The sequence below is a fragment of the Aquarana catesbeiana genome, linkage group LG12, assembly GCF_042186555.1.
Source record: "Aquarana catesbeiana isolate 2022-GZ linkage group LG12, ASM4218655v1, whole genome shotgun sequence".
NCBI classification, from domain to species: Eukaryota; Metazoa; Chordata; class Amphibia; order Anura; family Ranidae; genus Aquarana; species Aquarana catesbeiana.
Window position 1 is genome coordinate 121,347,132 of NC_133335.1, and position 12,972 is coordinate 121,360,103.

Genomic DNA, 12,972 nt, shown 5'->3' on the forward strand with positions numbered 1-12,972 from the left:
CTGTTCTATTTAATCTCTATGTAAGTGATATAACTAAAAGGTTTGTTGGGCAAGGTATGCCTTTTTTGCTAATGATACAAAGGTGTGTAATAGGGCTGATATCCCTGGAGGTGTCTGAAATATGGAACATGAGTTGGTATTGCTGGAAGTTTGGTCAAAGCAATGGAAACTGCAGTTCAATGTTTCTAAATATAAAACAATGCACCAATAAAAAAGAATCCATTGAGAGAGTACAACATTGGGGGTACAGTGTTGGTCAGCACTACAGAGGAAAAAGATTTGGGGGTACTTATTTCAGATGATTGCAAAATGAGCAGTGTGACCAGGCAGTGGGAAAAGCCAATAAAATTCATTCATTTAGAATACGGTGAACAGTTCTGGAGACCTCACTTACAGAAAGATATTGATAAAAAAAAAAAAAAAAAAGAACGAGTCAAGAGACGGGTAGCAAAAATGGTGAACGGTCTGGGGAATAAAACATATCAAGAGAGACTTCAGGTACTTACTATGTACAGTCTGAAGGAAAGGGAGACATGATTTAAACCTTTGAATACATCAAGGGCGTGAATAAGGTTCAGGAGGGCAGTTTTTTTCAATATGAAACCAAAATAAAAAACACGACGACATGACCCTAAACTAACTGGAGGAGAAATCCAAAAATAATTTTAGAAAGTATTATTTTCTGAAAGGGTAGTTACATAGTTACATAGTAAGTGAGGTTAAAAAAAAGACACAAGTCCAACCCATGTGTGTGATTATATGTCAGTATTACATTGTATATCCTGTATGTTGCGATCATTCAGGTGCTTATCTAATAGTTTCTTCAAACTATCAATGCCCCCCCGCTGAGACCACAGCCTGCGGAAGGGAATTTCACATCCTTGCCGCTCTTAAAGTAAAGAAACCTCTACGTAGTTTAAGTATAAACCTCTTTTCTTCTAATTTTAATGAGTGGCCACAAGTCTTGTTAAACTCCCTTCTGCGAAAAAGTTTTATCCCTATTGTGGGGTCACCAGTATGGTATTTGTATATTGAAATCATATCCCCTCTCAAGCGTCTCTTCTCCAGAGAGGATACGTTCAGTGCGCGCAACCTTTCCTCATAACTAATATCCTCCAGACCCTTTATTAGCTTTGTTGCCCTTCTTTGTACTCGCTCCATTTCCAGCAGATCCTTCCTGAGGACTGGTGCCCAGAACTGGACAGCATACTCTAGGTGCGGCCGGACCAGAGTCTTGTAGAGCGGGAGAATTATTGTTTTATCTCTCGAGTTGTTTCCCTTTTTAATGCATGCCAATATTCTGTTTGCTTTGTTAGCAGCAGCTTGGCATTGCATGCCATTGCTGAGCCTATCATCTACTAGGACCCCCAGGTCCTTTTACATCCTAGATTCCCCCAGAGGTTCTCCCCCCCAGTGTATAGATTGCATTCATATTTTTGCCACCCAAATGCATTATTTTACATTTTTCTACATTGAACCTCATTTGCCATGTAGTTGCCCACCTCATTCATTTGTTCAGATCTTTTTGCAAGGTTTCCACATCCTGCAGAGAAGTTATTGCCCTGCTTAGCTTAGTATTGTCCGCAAATACAGAGATTGAACTGTTTACCCCATCCTCCAGGTTGTTTATGAACAAATAAATAGGATTGGTCCCAGCACAGAACCCTGGGGGACCCCACTACCCTCCCCTGGCCATTCCGAGTACTCCCCATTTATCACCACCCTCTGAACTTGCCCTTGTAGCCAGTTTTCAGTCCATGTACTCACCCTATGGTCCATTCCAATGGACCTTATTTTGTACAGTAAACGTTTATGGGGAACTGTGTCAAATGCTTTTGCAAAATCCAGATACATCACATCTAATGGCCTTCCTTTATCTAGATGGCAACTCACCTTCTCATAGAAGGTTAATAGATTGTTTTGGCAAGAATGATTCCTCATGAATCCATGCCGATTACTGCTAATGATACCGTTCTCATTACTAAAATCTTGTATATAGTCCCTTATCATCCCCTCCAAGAGTTTACATACTATTCACGTTAGGCTAACTGGTCTGTAATTCCCAGGGATGTATGTTGGGCCTTTTTTAAATATTGGTGCTACATTGGCTTTTCTCCAATCAGCTGGTACCATTCCAGTCAGTAAACTATCAGTAAAAATTAGGAACAATGGTCTGGCAATGATTTGAGTTCTCCAAGTACCCTCGGGTGCAAGCCATCTGGTCCCAGTAATTTATTAATGTTAAGTTTCCAAAGTCTAATTTTAATTCTGTCCTCTGTTAACCATGGAGGTGCTTCCTGTGATGTGTCACGAGACATGCTTGATGCTTGGAATAAACTTCCAGCAGATAGTGAGACAGTCAACACTATATGGCTTCATATATGCTTAAGATTAGGGATGAGCCGAACACCCCCCGGTTCGATACGCATCCAGAACATGCGAACAGGCAAAAAAATTTGTTCGAACACGCGAACACCGTTTAAGTCTATGGGACACGAACATGAATAATCAAAAGTGCTCATTTTAAAGGCTTATATGCAAGTTATTGTCATAAAAAGTGTTTGGGGACCTGGGTCCTGCCCCAGGGCTCATGTATTGATGCAAAAAAAAGTTTTAAAAAAGGCAGTTTTTTCGGGAGCAGTGATTTTAATAATGCTTAAAGTGAAACAATAAAAGTGTAATATTCCTTTAAATTTCGGACCTGGGAGGTGTCTATAGTATACCTGTAAAGTGGCGCTTTTTTCCCGTGTTTAGAACAGTCCGAGAGCAAAATGACATTTCTAAAGGGAAAAAAAAGTCATGAAGTAATAACGGTGTCAGCTATAGTGAATTGTCTATGGGAGAAATCAAAAGTGCTAATTTTAAGGGTTAATATGCAAGTTATTGTCATAAAAGTGTTTGGGGACCTGGGTCCTGCCCCAGGGAACAAGCATCAGTGCAAAAATTTTTTTGAAAAAGTCAGTTTTTTCGGGAGCAGTGATTTTAATAATGCTTAACCACCTAACATCCGCGCTATGGCCGAATGACGGCCACAGCGTGGACCTGAATTCCCGGGAGGCCGTCCTATGACGGCCTCCCCTGTGCACACTCCCTGCGCGCGCCCTGCATGTGCCCCTTACCATGTGATCAGCTGTCAGCCAATGACAGCTGATCACATGATTTAAACAAAAGATCGGTAATTGTTTTTTTTTTTACTCACACTGACAGCGTGAGTAGAAAAAAAAGCCGATCACCGGCTCAGATGTGAGGAACATCGGTCCCCAAGTGCAAGAGGCACATCTACCTTATCAGTGCCACCTAATAGTGTCACCTAACACTGCTCTAACAGTGCCCACAGTGCCACCTAACAGTGCCCACAAGTGCCACCTATCAATGCCAACAAGTGCCACCCATCAATGCCCAAAAGTGCCACCTATCAATGCCCACCTGTAGTGCCAATCAGTGCCACCTGGCAGTGCTGCCCATCACTGCCACCCATCAGTGCCCATCACTGCTGCCTCATCAGCGTACATCAATGAAGGAGAAAAATAACCCGTTTTAAATTTTTTATAACAAAATATAAATTTTTTTTTTTTTTAATTCAGTTTTTTACATTTTTTTTAACAAAAAGTAAAAACTGCAGAGGTGATCAAATACCACCAAAAGAAAGCTCTATTTGTGGTGAAAAAAATGATAAAAATTTAATTTGGGTACAGTGTTGTATGACCGTGCAATTGTCATTCAAAATGCGTCAGCGCTGAAAGCTGAAAATTGGTCTGGATAGGAGGGGGGTTTAAGTGCCCTGTAAGCAAGTGGTTAAAGTGAAACAATAAAAGTGTAATATTCCTTTAAATTTCGTACCTGCGGGGTGTCTATAGTATGCCTGTAAAGGAGCGCGTTTCCCATATTTAGAACAGTCTGAAAGCAAAATGTCATTTCTAAAGGAAAAAAAAGTAATTTAACCACTTCAGCCCCGGAAGGATTTACCCCCTTCCTGACCAGAGCACTTTTTACAATTTGGCACTGCGTCGCTTTAACTGCTAATTGCGCGGTCATGCAGTGCTGTACCCAAACAAAATTTGCGTCCTTTTCTTCCCACAAATAGAGCTTTCTTTTGATGGTATTTAATCACCTCTGCAGTGTTGTATATGTTGTAATATGTTCACCGATTTATGTGGGACATTATATTATTATAGGTATGTACACATACAGTCAATATTGACCAGGCCAGAATTCAATTGACAATGGTTGATTTGTCCAAGTCAACTGAATTTTAACATAGCAAGGGAACAGCTGAAGACCCTTTGATGTGTTAATCTTATGCAAGTCTATTTGAACATTTGAAAGGGTGTTCAGGTGGTATCTGTTAATCTAATCTAATTACACATATCTAAGGGGACTTGTTGATATTAATATGCAAGAATACAGATTAGGAATGTAGGTACTCCAAGGGCTCAAAAGGGTGTTCAGGTGGCATCTGTTAATCTAATCTAATTACACATATCTAAGGGGACTTGTTGATGTTGATATGTGGGAGTGCAAATTGGGGTGATTTATGACTACAGCTGTTCACGGCTGGGGGTTGTTGCCTGTCTAAAAGACTGAAGCGAATCAAAGTCCTAAATTGAAACGGCCAATCAAATTGCTCAGCCATTCAATGTCTAGTGAATATAACATGGTGTTCAGTCTATAGTTTATTAAAAAAAGTTAGGCTTGTCTGTGTATGAACACACAGACCTAGGAACATAGAACATATACTCTGCTGGATATTTTTGTCATCTGTGGACTTTGGACTTTGTTCTGTGTTGGAAGTCAATAAAGTGCATCTCTCTGGAAGAATTGGGTTGCTGCGGAAGAGTACTTACTAATTATCATACCCATGATACCACTATCCACCCAATACATCTTATATCACTACATTGGTGCCGTTCAAGTGACCAGAAGAGCATTTTCGGACTTAGTGACAGAAGTCGGTGGTGACAACAATCCTGTGAGTTGGACAGAAGTCTGATGAAGAACCAAGAGCTGTGCTGTGACTCTAATGTCTGGTTGTGACATAAGAGAGTCTGATCTACAAAATTAAACAAGTTGGAAACCCCAGAATTATTCTCTGGAGACTGGAAACAAACAAACAAAAAAAAAAGGACTGTCTCGTGTACCAGAAGACCTGAACTGGAAGCTGAAAGAGTAACTAATGCGGTGAGTAAAATATTTCCTTTTTTTTTTAATTATTAGTAATATAGTCAAAATGCTTACTCGGTGTGAAGCTAGTGTCAGTTCTGATAAAGTTAACAGATGGGTATTAAAATGTATTAAGCGCCATGGCGGTCCTTACGAAATTCCAGAAAAATGTAAGCAGACGTGGACGATGATGAAGGAATTTTTAGAGAAAAATGTTTTTGATAGCAAAATTTCAGAAAGTAAAAAAAAAGGTTGTATTATACAAGGCTTATTATCTTGCGGTTTAACAATGGAAAGTTCTTTAAAGGGTAAGGTTGAGGAAATTACCCAGTTACAGAATGCAGTTGATAATAGCAACAATGTTTGTGAGAGGTTACAAAACCAATCAGACACCGAGACAGTAAATTTAAAATTGCATGCAGTTACCATCGGGGGAGCTTTGCTTGAGAAATCTAAACGTTGTGATGAATTATCAGAGGAAAAGGAGAGATTAAAATTAAGAATTATGGAATTAGAGAAGAGATCTCAGGAATGCAGATATGCATTAAATCTTGGATTCAGCTATCTTCAGCAAAATACAGACACAAACTTTCTTTCAAATGAAACAGAACCTCATATTAAATCTGATAATTCATTACCAGCTGCCCCCACTGTGACTACCACAGTTTATAACAATAATACAGGTGAAGTTCGACTTGTAATGAAGCCTTTGAAACCAAAAGAATTAGATGCAATTCTTAAAGAAATAGGAATGGTTCCCTGCCATGATTTAAACAGATTTTTAAAATGGTTTTGTGACGTGCAGCAGGTCAGAGATATGTACAATCTCAACCCATCTGACTTAGAAAGAGTTTTGCAACATTCTTTAGGAAGTGGTATTTGGATGAGAATTAAACAGATCTGTATTCAGCATCTGAGGACAAGGGACATATTACTGGAATTATTATGTGTTTTGCATGGTGTACGTTCTGATGTTACTATTCATGGGATGATCCAACAGATGCAAAATGAATCTCCATATGAATTGTCACACAGGATAGCGACTATTATGGAATTATTGGTCGATAATAATCTTGCATTTGAGCGTGGGGGGTTGATACATATGAGTATGTTTCTAGATGCGTTGCATGAAGATATCAAACAAAATATTTTATTAGTTACCCCAAATCCTCATGATTTAAAAGACATATTGTTGAGAGCAGACCATTTATGGAGAAAGTCAAATGAGCAGGCTGTCAAAATTGATTTAGCCACATTGTTTAGGACAAATACTGAACATAAAGATCAGAAGATAATATCCTATGATAATACCCAGAGAGGACACTCCGGGTCAAACATAGGTGATATTATTATGAAAAACAGAGCTGACCAAAATAATAATAAGAAAAGGTCCAAAACCTGGATACCGTTTTCTCAGTTAAAACAGAAATATGACCACCTGAAGATTGAGTATGACAAGATGAGAGGGGAACGTGATAAATTATTAGAGCAGTTGAAGGGGGTACAAGATGTACATTCTCCAGATCTGTTTTTGAATGCAAATGACACTTCTCTAGCAGTGGGGGTGAATTAGCTTCAAACTGTAAACGTGTAAATAATGCTTTGTTTTAACTTCAAACAACGTTTAAGGACCTCGCTAATGAGTTTTTGTTGGAGAGTTTTGTCTTTCAGGTACGTCTGGAGATGCTGGTTTGCATGTGAATAGCAGAAGCACAGTCTGAAATTGCTGGCTAGTGGGGGAGAATTATGGGAGAAATGCTGAATAGACAACAAGGAATTATAAAGAATTCATCAAGCAATGGACCTTTTTTTTTCCTTTTTTCTTCAACGCCCTAACTTTTAATTTTTCTCCTTTTTTTGCTTTTCATTTTTTTTTTTTTATTTTGTTTGTTTTATTTCTTGAACTTTATCTTAAAACCAAAGAGAAGCATTTAAACCTAAAATAATTGTCATAACATCTGTACATATTACATAATGCATATTGATCAATATATTTGACATCTAAGGTGAGATGCTGCACAATGGCTTGGCATAGCATAAATTATAGTATGTTGGGTGGTTTTCCTAAATTTATAAGAGGGGTGAGTGAAATTCATAACTCTAGTCATGATTTGAAACTTTGTTGATTCAGTTGTTTATAATATGCTAAAGGCTATGACATATATGGATGAAAAAGACCTTTCTACCTTCCATGGTGAAGATACTGGCAAGAATTTCCACTGCCGCTTTGCCTGGATAGAAGATCTGATAAACACTGATGTCATGCTGACTCTATCTGAACCATCGTGTGGGGGTATATGTATATGTTGGTATACCATTCAGGTGTAATTGTGGACTGAATGATCCAAGTAACTGCTCTATTGAAGGCAATGAGGGATCGGCCTACAGCAAATTACAAAAGCAAATTGTGACTGGCAATCAACAAAGATGGACTCATGAATGTCAAGTGCAAGGAAATAGTTTGCAGCACAGTTTTTACTGCCATATCCAAACCTTTTCTACCTTGAAAGTGAGTGCTGGTACATTGATAGTTCTTCTTACTATAAAGATGAAAGTAGAGTGTTTGCGTAAAAGCATCTTTAAAAATGGAAAGCTTGAGCCTGGAGATGAAAAAATCCTGGACTTGATGTGGATTGGAGTTCCCAGAGCATACCAAGTTTACTTTCAGTGAGATGGTGAGAGATGTGATGAAGTCAGGCGAAGAATGGACTGTGACATCAGCTCGTCTTTGTGCAACATTCAAGATCTTGATGTGAGATAATAAGGCCTAACAGCTATATGGGCCACTGACGTTTACCAAATCCTTTTCCAGTCATGGTCTAAAAGTTATATTATCTAATAACTGTTTCATGGGGATATTTTAGAGGCTGGCGAAGAGAGATGTAACCAGTTTCAACTTCATACTTTATATGAGCCATTGTAAGGCATCCAGTACCTTAAATCAAAATGATATTTTTGTCGTTTGATTTATGGGTCAGTTCTAGTAGTTAGAACCGACCCAAGTGGGGGTATATGTTGTAATATGTTCACCGATTTATGTGGGACATTATATTATTATAGGTATGTACACATACAGTCAATATTGACCAGGCCAGAATTCAATTGATAATGGTTGATTTGTCCAAGCCAACTGAATTTTAACATAGCAAGGGGACAGCTGAAGACCCTTTGATGTGTTAATCTTATGCAAGTCTATTTGAACATTTCAAAGGGTGTTCAGGTGGTATCTGTTAATCTAATCTAATTACACATATCTAAGGGGACTTGTTGATATAAACATTCAAGAATACAGATTAGGAATGTAGGTATTCCAAGGGCTCAAAAGGGTGTTCAGGTGGAATCTGTTAATCTAATTAAACATATCTAAGGGGACTTGTTGATGTTGATATGCGGGAGTGCAAATTGGGGTGCTTTATGACTACAGCTGTTCACGGCTGGGGGTTGTTGTCTGTCTGAAAGACTGAAGCGAATCAAAGTCCTAAATTGAAACGGCCAATCAAATTGCTCAGCCATTCAATGTCTAGTGAATATAACATAGTGTTCAGTCTATAGTTTATTAAAAAAAGTTAGGCTTGTCTGTGTATGAACACACAGACCTAGGAACATAGGACTTTGAATGATATACTCTGCTGGATATTTTTGTCATCTGTGGACTTTGGACTTTGTTCTGTGTTGGAAGTCAATAAAGTGCATCTCTCTGGAAGAATTGGGTTGCTGCGGAAGAGTACTTACTAATTAATTATCATACCCACGATACCACTATACCACAATATTGTTATATCACTACATGCAGTTTTTATTTTTTGCGCTATAAATGGAAAAAGACCGAAAATTTTGAAAAAAATGATATTTTCTACTTTTTGTTATAAAAAAAATCCAATAAGCTCAAATTTTAGTCATACATTTAGGCCAAAATGTATTCGGCCACATGTCTTTGGTAAAAAAAATGTCAATAAACGTATATTTATTGGTTTGCGCAAAAGTTATAGCGTCTACAAACTAGGGTACATTTTCTGGAATTTACACAGCTTTTAGTTTAGGACTGCCTATGTCATTTCTTGAGGTGCTAAAATGGCAGGGCGGTACAAAACCCCCCCAAATGACCCCATTTTGGAAAGTAGACACCCCAAGGAAATTGCTGAGAGGCATCTTGAGCCCATTGAATATTAATTTTTTTTGTCCCAAGTGATTGAATAATGAAAAAAAGGGGTTCAGGAGGTGGAGCCTAGCGGAGCAGACATGCATTGTTAGAGCTCCACACCGCTGAGGAGAGAAGAGAAGGACAAAGCGGAGCCTGCAGGCTCAAAAGGTATCCATTTGAACCTTTTTGCCCCAGGGAACAAACTGTGAAAGTTTGGGCAGGAAATATGGTACTGGGAGGAAACCGTGGCAGAAATAAAAATCACCTCACAAAGAGCTCACAGGCACTCACTGCAGCTGAAGCAGCTCCAGTCACCTCACAAGATACAGCATCAGGGCGCTCTCACAGACAGAAAATGTCACAGCAAGACTCTCCATTTGAGTCAGATACAGAACAAATCCTCTCACAAACTTCTCCACAAGCCTCCTCAGTATCCCTAGTAATATTATTACAATTTGAAAAGATGCTTCATAAGGCTTTAAAACAAACCTCAGACCAAATAACAAAAAGCCTAACCAAAGAAATAAGAGAGCTAGGAAACCGCACCGCAGCCTTAGAAATAAAAATGGATGAAATTGAAATTACAACCCAAGAAAATATAACAGAATTGGAACAATTAAAAAAAGAGAATTTAATACTTCAAACTAAGCTCGAAGATTACGAAAATAGAGCCAGACGTTCAAACTTGCGCATAAGGGGAATACCTGAAACTGTGACAGACCTGCAATCTACTATTACTGCTCTATTACAAGAACTAAAGCCAGATATCCCTATTGAACGTTTAGAACTGGACAGAGTACACAGAGCCCTCACAGCCAAAAAGAAAGATGGACCCCCACGTGATATAATCACAAAATTTCATTATTACAGAACGAAAGAACAAATACTAATTGCTGCAAGAGAAAAAAAGGAACTTAATTTTCAAGGACACAATTATCAAATTTTTGCTGACCTATCCCAACTTACTATTACTAAAAGACGATCCATGAAACCCCAACTAATGGAACTGCAACGCCACAACATTATGTATCAATGGGGCTTCCCCTTTTCAGTCAGATTTAACTACCAAGGTACAATTTACAGAAGCAGATCAGCAGATGAACTACAACAAACCCTTTTAAAATTAAATCTGACAGAACCCACAAGCAGCAACACTCCCACACCCAGAAGAATGGCATCATCTTCACCTTCAGGCAGCACTCAGAAAATTCCAGAACAAAATGAGAATCATCATTCTCACAAAAGAGGCCGTTATGCCACATCATCCATGGACCAAGAAGATTCAATGGACTGACATCCTAATTCCTGATATCTCTTCATTTATTATACTAAGAGATGGTTCTCTATAAAAAACCTCTATTTATAACTGAATGTAACTGCATTCTGATAGTCACACACTGTGTGGGATCAAGTTACATTCCAGTTATATTTCTTATTACTTCTGATTCATATAGCCTTAGAATATATAAGTGAAATAAGGAAATTCTTGTTCAGTTATATATTATCAGGTAATAACAATAGATTTATTACTTTTTAGGACAAATATGTTCAATAATCCAGAAGTAATGGAAGCTTTTTCTTTCTTTTCTTAGAACAAATATATTATTACCTAACTAGTTCCTAGAATTATGTTTTTGTTTATTCTAATCTGAAGCAATACAACCTCAATTTTATGAGTTAACATATCTAAACAGTTACATATGAATAAAATATGTAATTGTTTACTCTAAAAGGGTTAAAATCCCAAAATAATTCAAACTATCTTCATCAATACCAAAGTTATTAACAGTACCTTTCTAACTGAATTATTTAGCCTAGGGCAAGACTAACCATATACAACCACCCTGGAATAAATAATTTCAACAAAAACTATATTCTGCACTCCAATTAATGAAACATCATTTTGATGTCTTTTGACATAGCACTTCTCTCCTGTAAGCGGAAGATCCGTGTACCCCCATTAGCCCTCCTCATTCTCCCAACCATATTATGTGGGAGTGTGACGAAGGCACTTATTCCCCTGAGAGAGATATTTATTCTCTTTCACGGGTAAATTGTGATTACTTGCAAAAAATAATTTATACAATGTATCATCTAATCTCATATGTTTTTTGTTTACTCTTTACTCCAGAATTCACTGGTTTCTTTTCTATCTATTCATCTCTTCAGTCCACACAGGTTGATCTGCGCAGTCAGCTCTGCATAACAAAAAGTAAGTCAAAACTATTTGATCTATTGCCATGGCACCACTGAATATACTTTCCCTGAATGTTCAGGGAATAAATGTCCCTCAAAAAAGGACCAAAGCCTTCCGTACTTTCCATAACAAGAAGGCTCACATAGTATGCCTCCAAGAAACACACTTCACCAAAGATTCTACTCCAAAATATATTTCTCCTTTTTATCAACAAATTTACACGGCTTCTGCCTGTACCAAGCAAAGGGGAACTCTAATTGCATTTCACCGATCCACACCATTCACCTTATCATCAGAAATTAAAGACCCAGAAGGTAGATACCTGATACTCATGGGTTATATAATGGATACAGCAATCACGGTGATTTCCTACTACGCTCCTAACAAACAACCTACACCATTCCTCTCACATATATTACAAGTGATTAATACACACAAAATAGGAACAGTGATAATGTGCGGGGATTCGAACCAGGTCCTCCTCCCATTTCTAGATAAATCACCTTTTACACCATCCAAAATAACCTCTAGATTACCTTTTTCTCAACTTCTTTCCAAATACAATCTGGTAGATTCATGGAGAGAAAGTAACCCAATGAAAAAGAAATTCACTTATTTCTCGCACCCTCATCAAACCTTCACCAGAATAGATCATATTTTTCTAACAATAGGAATGATACCAGAAATTATTGCATCAGATATAATTCCGATTCCGTGGTCTGACCATAATGCAGTATACACTACTATAGCCTCAGCCATACCAAAAGCGCATGACCCAACGTGGTACTTACCGGACATAATGCTCAAACACCCACTACATCAGATGGCCATTGAACAAGCTTTAAAGGAATACATATCAATTAATAATACAACAGACATCTCCCCAATAACACTGTGGGAAGCTCATAAGCCTGTCTTGCGTGGTACAATACAAAGACAAATGGCACTATTTAAACGGGAACGCAAAAATCTAGCAAAAAAACTAGAACTCAATTTTAATGCAGCCTACATATCATTTCAAGATAATCCATCCCAGAGTACAAAATCTCATCTGGAAAAATCTAGATTGGAATACGATCTATTTCTCACTGAGTCAGTTGATAAATCCCTCAAACGCTCCAAACACAATTTCTACATGAATACAAACAAACCAGGTACATATTTGGCTCGGGCATTAAATTCAACTAACAAATCTTTCAAACCAATACGTTTGAAATTATCAAAAAATGTTTACACTTGTAATCCAGTTAAAATAGTCCATAAATTTCACTCACATCTCGCAACTTTATACAAGACAAACAATGAATTTAATCCTACAGAGGCTGAATCCTTCTTCTCAAAAATAACCTTACCTGAGTTATCTCAGAATCAAAAAAGCAGTTTTAATGAGCCTATAACTATAGATGAAGTTGCTAACGCCATAAAAGACCTAAAACTTAACAAAAGACCAGGCCCAGACGGCTACTCGGCTTTA

The 12,972-nt window shown here is 37.9% G+C and overlaps 1 protein-coding gene across 4 annotated transcripts in view; it reads right to left on the reverse strand.

The window, feature by feature from the left end:
• PTGES3L (prostaglandin E synthase 3 like) overlaps positions 1 to 12,972 on the reverse strand; it is a 372,186-nt gene that overhangs the window by 15,770 nt on the left and 343,444 nt on the right. The window lies entirely within an intron of this gene.